The sequence below is a fragment of the Orcinus orca genome, chromosome 7, assembly GCF_937001465.1.
Source record: "Orcinus orca chromosome 7, mOrcOrc1.1, whole genome shotgun sequence".
Lineage (NCBI taxonomy): Eukaryota > Metazoa > Chordata > Mammalia > Artiodactyla > Delphinidae > Orcinus > Orcinus orca.
Window position 1 is genome coordinate 67,456,240 of NC_064565.1, and position 8,985 is coordinate 67,465,224.

The window sequence follows — 8,985 nt, forward strand, 5'->3', positions numbered from 1 at the left end:
ACTGTATACAAGAGAAAGTAGGGGGAATGCTCCATTTAGGGAAGATCCCATAATAAGATAATCCTCATTTCATTTTAGAAGAAGGCAAGTCGGTTTTGACCTAACAAGATTTCTCACAAGGTCTTCATCTCTTGGCTATAAGAACTTGCCCAACTTGCCTCTAAAAAATATATGCATACTACTAACCTGTAGGGTTCCACTGCATTCTACCCATGCAGGGTAAAAAGATCATTTAAATATCTGCAAAGCTACCCACAGAGAAATCAGGCCTTAAATTAAAAGTACATCTCACTATGATAAAAACTGTAAAAAATACAAACACATGAGGGCTAAACAATACACTACTAAATAACCAAGAGCTCACTGAAGAAATCAAAGAGGAAATCAAAAAATACCTACAAACAAATGACAATGAAAATATGATAACATAAAACCTATGGGATGTAGCAAAAGCAGTTCTAAGAGGTAAGTTTATAGCAATACAATCCTACGTCAAGAAACAAGAAACATCTCAAATAAACAACCTAACCTTACACCTAAAGCAATTAGAGAAAGAAGAACAAAAAAACCCCAAAGTTAGCAGAAGGAAAGAAATCATAAAGATCAGATCAGAAATAGAAAAAGATATGAGAGAAACAATAGCAAGATCAATAAAACTAAAAGCTGGTATTTTGAGAAGATAAACAAAATTGATAAATCATTAGTCAGACTCATCAAGAAAAAAAGGGAGAAGACTCAAATCAACAGAATTAGAAATGAAAAAGGTGAAGTAACAACTGACACTGCAGAAATACAAAGGATCATGAGAGATTACTACAAGCAACTATATGCCAACAAAATGGACAACCTGGAAGAAATGGACAAATTCTTAGAAAAGCACAATCTTCCCAGACTGAACCAGGAAGAAACAGAAAATATAAATAGACCAATCACAAGCACTGAAATTGAAACTGTGATTAAAATTCTTCCAGCAAACAAAAGCCCAGGACCAGATGGCTTCACAGACAAATACTATCAAACATTTAGAGAAGAGCTAACACCTATCCTTCTCAAACTCTTCCAAAATATAGCAGAAGGAGGAATACTCCCTAACTCATTCTACGAGGCCACCATCACCTCGATACCGAAACGAAACAAAGATGTCACAAAAAAAGAAAACTATAGGCCAATATCTCTGATAAACATAGATGCAAAAATCCTCAACAAAATACTAGTAAACAGAATCCAACAGCACATTAAAAGTATCATACACCATGACGAAGTGGGGTTTATCCCAGGAATGCAAGGATTCTTCAATATACGCAAATCAATCAATGTGATACACCATATTAACAAACTGAAGGAGAAAAACCATATGATAATCTCAACAGATGCAGAAAAAGCTTTTGACAAACTTCAACACCCATTTATGATAAAAACTCTCTCAGAAAGTTGGCATAGAGGGAACCTACCTCAACATAATATGAAAAACCCACAGCCAACATCATTCTCAATGGTGAAAAACTGAAACCATTTCCCCTCAGATCATGAACAAGGTTGCCCACTCTCACCACTATTATTCAACATAGTTTTGTAAGTTTTAGCCATGGCAATCAGAGAAGAAAAAGAAATAAAAGGAATCCAAATCGGAAAAGAAGAAGTAAAACTGTCACTGTTTGCAGATGACATGATACCATACATAAAGAATCCTAAAGATGCTACCAGAAAACTACTAGAGCTAATCAATGAATTTGGTAAAGTAGCAGGATACAAAATTAATGCACAGAAATCTCTTGCATTCCTATACTCTAATGATGAAAAATCTGACAGAGAAATTAAGGAAACACTCCCATTGACCACTGCAACAAAAAGAATAAAATACCTAGGAATAAACCTACCTAAGGGAACAAAAGACCTGTATGCAGAAACTCATAAGACACTGATGAAAGAAATTAAAGATGATACAAACAGATGGAGAGATATACTATGTTCTTGGACTGGAAGAATCAACTTTGTGAAAATGACTATACTACCCAAAGCAATCTACAGATTCAGTGCAATCCCTATCAAACTACCAACGGCATTTTTCACAGAACTAGAACAAAAAAATTGCACAATTTGTATGGAAACACAAAAAAATCCCAAATAGTCAAAGCAATCTTGAGAAAGAAAACCAGAACTGTAGGAATCAGGCTCCCAGGCGTCAGACTATACTACAAAGCTACAGTAATCAGGACAGTATGGTACTGGCACAAAAACAGAAATATAGATCAATGGAACAGGACAGAAAGCCCAGAGATAAACCCACGCACATATGGTCACCTTATCTTTGATAAAGGAGGCAAAAGTATACAATGGAGAAAAGACAGCCTCTTCAATAAGTGGTGCTGGGAAAACTGGACAGCTACATGTAAAAGAATGAAATTAGAACACTCTCTAACATAATACACAAAAATAAACTCAAAATGGATTAAAGACCTAAATGTAAGGCCAGACACTATAAAACTCTTAGAAGAAAACATAGGCAGAACACTCTATGACATAAATCACAGCAAGATCCTTTTTGACCCACCTCCTAGAGAAATGAAAGTAAAAACAAAAATAAACAAATGGGGCCTAATGAAACTTAAAAGTTTTTGCACAGCAAAGGAAACCATAAACAAGTCGAAAGGACAACCCTCAGATTGGGAGAAAATATTTGCAAACGAAGCAATGGACAAGGGATTAGTCTCCAAAATATACAAGCAGCTCATACAGCTCAATATCAGAAAAACAAACAACCCAATCCAAAAATGGGCAGAAGACCTAAATAGATATTTCTCCAAAAAAGATATACAGATTGCCAACAAACACATGAAAAGATGCTCAACATCACCAATCACTAGAGAAATACAAATCAAAACTACAATGAGGTATCACCTCACACTGGTCAGAATGGCCATCATCAAAAAAAAATCTACAAACAATAAACGCTGGAGAGGGTGTGGAGAAAAGGGAACCCTCTTGCCCTGTTGGTGGGAATGTAAATTGATACAGCCATTATGGAGAACAGTATGGAGGGTCCTTAAAAAACTAAAAATAGAACTACCATATGACCCAGCAATCCCACTACTGGGCATATACCCTAAGAAAACCATAATGCAAAAAGAGTCATGTATCACAATGTTCACTGCAGCTCTCTTTACAACAGCCAGGACACGGAAGCAACCTAAGTGTCCATCGACAGATGAATGGATAAAGAAGATGTGGCACATATAGACAATGGAATATTACTCAGCCATCAAAAGAAACGAAATTGAGTTATTTGTAGTGAGGTGGATGGACCCAGAGTCTGTCATACAGAGTGAAGTAAGTCAGAAAGAGAAAAACAAATACTGTAGGGTAACACATATATATGGAATCTAAAAAAAAAAAAAGCGTCTGATGAACCTGGGGCAGGACAGGAATAAAGACACAGACGTAGAGAATGGACTTGAGGACACGGGGAGGGGGAAGGGTAAGCTGGGATGAAGTTAGAGAGTAGCACTGACATATATACACTACCAAAGGTCAAATAGATAGCTAGTGAGAAGCAGCTGCATAGCACAGGGAGATCAGTTTGGTGCTTTTTGACCACCTAGCGGGGTGGCATAGGGAGGGTGGGAGGGAGACGCAAGAGGGAGGGGATATGGCGATATACGTATGCATATAGCTGATTCACTTTGTTATACAGCAGAAACTAACACAACACTTTAAAGCAATTATACTCTAATCAAGATGTTAAAAAAAGGGCTTCAGTGGTGCAGTGGTTGAGAGTCCGCCTGCCAATGCAGGGGACACGGGTTCATGCCCCGCTCCGGGAAGATCCCACATGCCGCGGAGCAGCTAGGCCTGTGAGCCATGGCCGCTGGGCCTGCGCGTCCGGAGCCTGTGCTCCACAACGGGAGAGGCCACAACACTGAGAGGCCTGCGTACCACACACACAAAAAAAAAGATGTTAAAAAATAAAATCTCACTATGATATATTCAACCATTCCACACTTTCTAAATTTCCTTCTAAATTTCAAAAATGAAAATTCTGTCTCAGTGTATCAACAATCTATATCCTTATATTACTCTTTGACAGAAAAGAGTTCTTGGGGTAGCAGTCCCTCTAATTGCTGAATAAAATAAATCCTAAGGGACATCGTTACTGCTACTGTACCCTCAATCACTTGTACTTGACCCCACCTCCCACAAGCCCACCTCGTCTCGCCTCAGTTTCCCCACACTTCACTTGGTTCACAGCTCAACTGGCTGGCAAAAGAATTTTAACTTTCCTCATTAACCCCAGCACCTCATTCACTGGACAAATATTACCATTATGGGTTTTACTGGTCTGTGATTAAGCTCAATTTATACCCATTTTCAAGATAACAAAGAGACAAAACCTTACATTTCAAACCTATATCACAACCCTCACCACTTTACTTAATATATATCTTATGGCAAAGAAGTAGCTCTAGTGCTTCTAATCACCCACTGAATAGCTCCTTTTTCATTTTGTCTTAAAGTTTGTATTTGTGCAGGGGAGTCTCCTTTGTGAGGTCATAAAAACTGAAAAATTTTGTACAGATGAGAAAACAGAACTAAAAAAATAATAATAATGAGGCTGGTGCCATAATTGATAATTATATTAAAAAGTGGTTCACTCTGTAATGACCTATATGGGAACAGAATCTAAAAAGAGTGGATATATGTATAACTGATTCACTTTGCTGTACAGCAGAAACTAACACAACACTGTAAATCAACTATACTCCAATAAAAGTTAAAAAAGACAAAAAGCTTACAAACTCCTAAAAAAAAAAAAGTGGTTCAGAAAAGCACTTGCTGAGAAAATGAGGAAGTATAAGGTTAAGAGAAAAAGCCAGATGGTCTTTTTCTACTTTCTTACCTTACCCCCTATTCTTCGGAAACAAATTAAGAATAGAGGGTTAAAGGCATTGTCTGTTGTATAGTGAGGGGAGATATATGTTAAGCTGCACAGGAGGCATTGAGGTCTGAGAGATGAGAGTTCCTATCATCAGGCAGAGCAGAGAAGTGCTATAGCAAGGTTATAAACTCAATACTACTGGAAAAAAGGAAGTGCAACTAGGTGGGTCTGGGGCATATAGAAAGAAATGGGTTTAGAAGCTGAATTTTGAAGGACAAGTAGGAAAGGGAGAAAAGGTCATTCCAGCAATGAGACAGCATCAGTAAGGACTCAGAGAGATGAAAGACCTTGTAGAAGAACACTGGATCCTTGAAGTTCTTGGTCACTGTTATATATCCAGAACTTAGGACAGTGCCTGCTACTTAATAGGTTCCAATTCTAATATCAAATATAAAAAGAGGTGTGTGGACTTTTGATTATTGCTCCTATTTCTTAACTCCCTATAATGATATTTTGACAACTTCTTTACCAAGGAATACCACAGCAGCCTTGTCCCACATATCAACTCCTATTTCTAGGAACAGCCAAGCTATATGTCATCAATTGCGTCATGACAGTCCTATCAGGTGCCATTCCTTATCTGTCTTCATCCCACATTAACCTGGAGAGCAGCTTGAATATACCTCCCTATTGCCATGAAAAAAAGAAACAAGAACAAAAAAAAAAAACAAAACAAAAAAACCCAGTTCCTTTGAAGGCACTGCAAGAGGAAATCTGATCCTGGAGGTGCAGTTACTTCAACTTACCAAAACAAGTCTAATTATTGAGGATGCTGCATGCTTTCAAACATTCATACCACTTTGTCTCCCCTCACCCCAAATCTGTTCATCAGCTTGCCTAACTAAGTATATGGGCCGGATATGTTCACCAACTCTCACTGCACAGCTTTATAAGTGGGCTTGCTGAAGATTTAATGAAAGCGCCATTTAGTAAATCACATTCTAAGTTTTAAAGAAAACTTGGATGCCGTGTCCTCCACAGAGAAGTTTATGAACTATCCCCTAGACACACAGCACTACATTCTACTCCAGAGGCTCCTGTCCCCAGGTTTAGAAGAAAGCTGTCCTGGTAAACTAATTCAGGAAAGGACTCAGAGAGTAGCTTTTGAGATGGAAGTACTGAATTCTAGTCTGATCCATTTATGAGTTAGGATCAAAGTCAAGTTAAACATGAACCTCCACTGGGTCTCTCCCTCCAATTAGCCAAACTATTCGATAATTCCAGGAGCCCTTATGTCCCCAGGCCAAGGCAGCCCACACCATCTTTTTGGTATCTGTTCACTGGCAAAGATTTATTAACTTAGTTACAAATAGCAAAGGCTTACTTTAATCATTGCTTCCTCTCCAGATATATTATTTCTGAAGAAAATGCTTTGAAAGTTTGTACTCTGTTGTAGGCCTTGAAATGTCTCTTCCAATGTCCACTTGGGAAATGTATATACTGAGATAAAATATTCAGGCTACAGGTTTATTACGTCTGGAAGTTTGCTAACGCTAATACGTCAGAGGCCTTTTTGTTCCATTATCCTCCCACGCTAGGATTCTCAGATTTAAACAGAGAAGTAGAGAACTGCAGCAAGGAAGCCCTCCAAGTCATTAGTGGGATCAGCTATATTACCAATAGCCACTTCTTTCTTGAACTAGCTCTAGGCCAGTCATGACTTATATCAAGTTAAGGATATACCAGGTAGTACAAGATTCAGTCCAAATACAAGTGAACCATAAACAGAAAATAATGTTCAAGTTAAGGCATGGGCATTATAAATACACAATGTATCACTCTGTACACTCTTAGGTGGTCTCAGATACAAGGAGCCACTGCAGAACTCTTGGCAATGCACAATCATCAGGGAGGAGACTTAACCTCTAACAATGCAGCAGCTGGGAAAAAGGACAGAGCTAAGAAGACTGGTTTAGGAAAGACAGTTGAGCAATCTAGGAAGTGTCAGAACTCCAGAAGTGATTGGAACTAAGCTATGCAACATGAGGAAGGATGTGGCGGCATAATAAGGGAAATACTGGCTGGCCACAGATCAAACACTTTGGAGCAAAGAAGGCAGCAAACCTGATTCTGGGAGTAGGGGTGAACCACAGCCGATACCTAGGAGATGGGCTAGAACAGTGGCTCTCAAACTAACTGGCATGAGAATCTTGGAAATGCTCTGGCAAAAAAGAGAGTGAAGGGTCCCTCATTCCCCAGCTTCTGATTCAACAGGATTGGGGTGAAGCTCAGTAATTTACATTTCTAACAAGTTCCATGGAGATACTGACGCTACTAATTCTCCTGATTCAGGACACCACATTTTCAGAACCACTCGGTCAGGCAGGATATTAAAGGTTCTTGGCCTCTGAAGTCTCAGTGCCTTACATGCATTATTTTTCTTCAACTTCAAAACAACCTGTAATTTTTAGACGAAGAAGCTGAGACTAGAGATGTTAGGTAATCTGCCCCAAGTGACAGACCTAATAAGTTCTGAAACAAGACTGGAATCTTTGGTTTACTAGTCTTTCATCCAGTACCAATTCAAGTAGGCCTCCTCCTCCTCCTACAGATACTAGACGCTTCTTGTAATCAAGATCACACTTTTAATGCCAATTCTAAATCCACTTTTCCACAGTAGGATGTTAACTGAGGTGAACTGACAATCCTAAAACAAGTTTAAATACAGATAAGGAGGAGGCCAGTTAACTGGTTTTCTGAAGCCCAAGTTTGCTTGTTTCTCTATCTGTTATTCCTAGTCTGTGGAAACCTAAAAAAGCAAACTCTTACCACACTTTCAATCACTTAATTCTTGCATCTGGAATAGGCTTTCCCCATTTTTTTCGTTCTCCATTTATCTCAAAGAATTGTTTTAAGAATTAAGCGAAAATCGGTAAACTGATGATTGCAGTTGGAGTCAGTAAAATTAACTATGATATTATATTACCGTTACGTGCAAATGTACGTACTATAGGATTGGAGCTCGATAGAGATGTGGAGACTGGAGACCCAAGTTTGAGAGTTATCACCTTATTGGTGGTAGTTCAGGTTATGGAAGGATAAAGGGTGACAGAGGAAGAACACATGTAATGAGGAACGAACAGTCTCCAGTAATAAATACTAGTAAGCGTCAAAAATTACGCGGCAAATGAATGAAAAAGAAACGACTAATGAAATTTTAAAGAATCAGTCACATTACGCCGCAAAGAGAAATGAGAGTGAAACTTCCACTGTTTTTAAATTAACTACCATTCATGGATCCCACAACCGTGGCCCGAGGCCGGGGCACTAAGAAAAGGGCCTTGGGAAGCCCAAACAACTCGGGAGGCTCTAAGTGATCCGCGCCCAAAACACACGCACACGAAAGGCGAGAGTACCAGCGCTGGTGCTGGATTCCACAATAAAGCCACTGCGGAGAGACAGGCCCAGGAACCTCTCGAGGAAGCTACTCTGTCCGCACAGGCGGGGCGGGAGTTCACCGCTGCCCCCTCCCCACCCGACCCGCTGGGACTCCTCGGCCCGACCGACACTCACAGCCCAACCTCATGGGCCAACGCGCGGCGGGAGACCCAAGCGCACCCCAGAGTCGCCCACGGCCGTACCAGCGAGTCCGCACCCACTCCTGGTTCCCCTTCACTTCCCACCCGGTCTGGCAACCCACCACCCCCACTTCAGTTCGCTGCCTGTAGCTAGTCTACGGAGTTCGGTAATTACCTGGCGCTCCACCGCGCCGCCATTACACCGGACGCACGTCACTTCCCCTTCCCGGCCCGGCGGTAAGAGGAAGGCGGAACGTGAAATACATAAAAACCTGACGCTAAACTGACTTTGATACCTTATCCTATTAATTTATTTAAAGTACCATCTTGTAATACCAGATACAGAGCCGTCGATCCGGCCACATTTTTCCCTTCCCAAGACGCCGAAAAAAGAGAAGTTGACACAAACTACAAAATCCAGAACCCACCGCCAATGAGGACGGAAATTACGTGCTCAATTGTAGGCTGAGAAGGCAGCAAAGCACGACGGGAATTGTGGTTCTTCCGGATAAGCGCCCGAGAGAGCGTGCTGGA

General features: G+C 40.3%; 1 protein-coding gene across 1 annotated transcript in view; it reads right to left on the minus strand.

Moving 5' to 3' along the window:
- The window catches only part of CWC22 (CWC22 spliceosome associated protein homolog), a 62,645-nt gene extending 53,882 nt beyond the window's left edge, over window positions 1-8,763 (minus strand). Inside the window, exon 1 of the mRNA XM_004267382.3 lies at window positions 8,627-8,763. The gene's annotated coding sequence lies outside the window, so the exon portion shown is untranslated. The remainder of the gene's footprint in view (window positions 1-8,626) is intronic.
- Window positions 8,764-8,985: the final 222 nt, after the last annotated feature.